Raw genomic sequence first — 227 nt, 5'->3', positions numbered from 1 at the left:
TGTCGGTGATGCAAGGAAGAAAGCAGTTGAGGAACTTCAGAAGAGTCAAGAAAAATCAAGTTCTGTATTTAATTACTGGATGCATTCCTCCAACAAAGTTAATATTGCAAGTTGTGTGGTTAGTCAAGAGATTGCTAAGAGAGGAAAACCATATACAGACAGTGAATAAAAACGTTGTTGTTTTATAAATGCATCCAAAGAGCTATTTTGGGATTTTAAGAAAAAAG

Source organism: Myotis brandtii, unplaced genomic scaffold, assembly GCF_000412655.1.
Source record: "Myotis brandtii unplaced genomic scaffold, ASM41265v1 scaffold509, whole genome shotgun sequence".
Classification (NCBI taxonomy): Eukaryota; Metazoa; Chordata; class Mammalia; order Chiroptera; family Vespertilionidae; genus Myotis; species Myotis brandtii.
Note: the sequence above shows the minus strand (reverse complement) of the source record.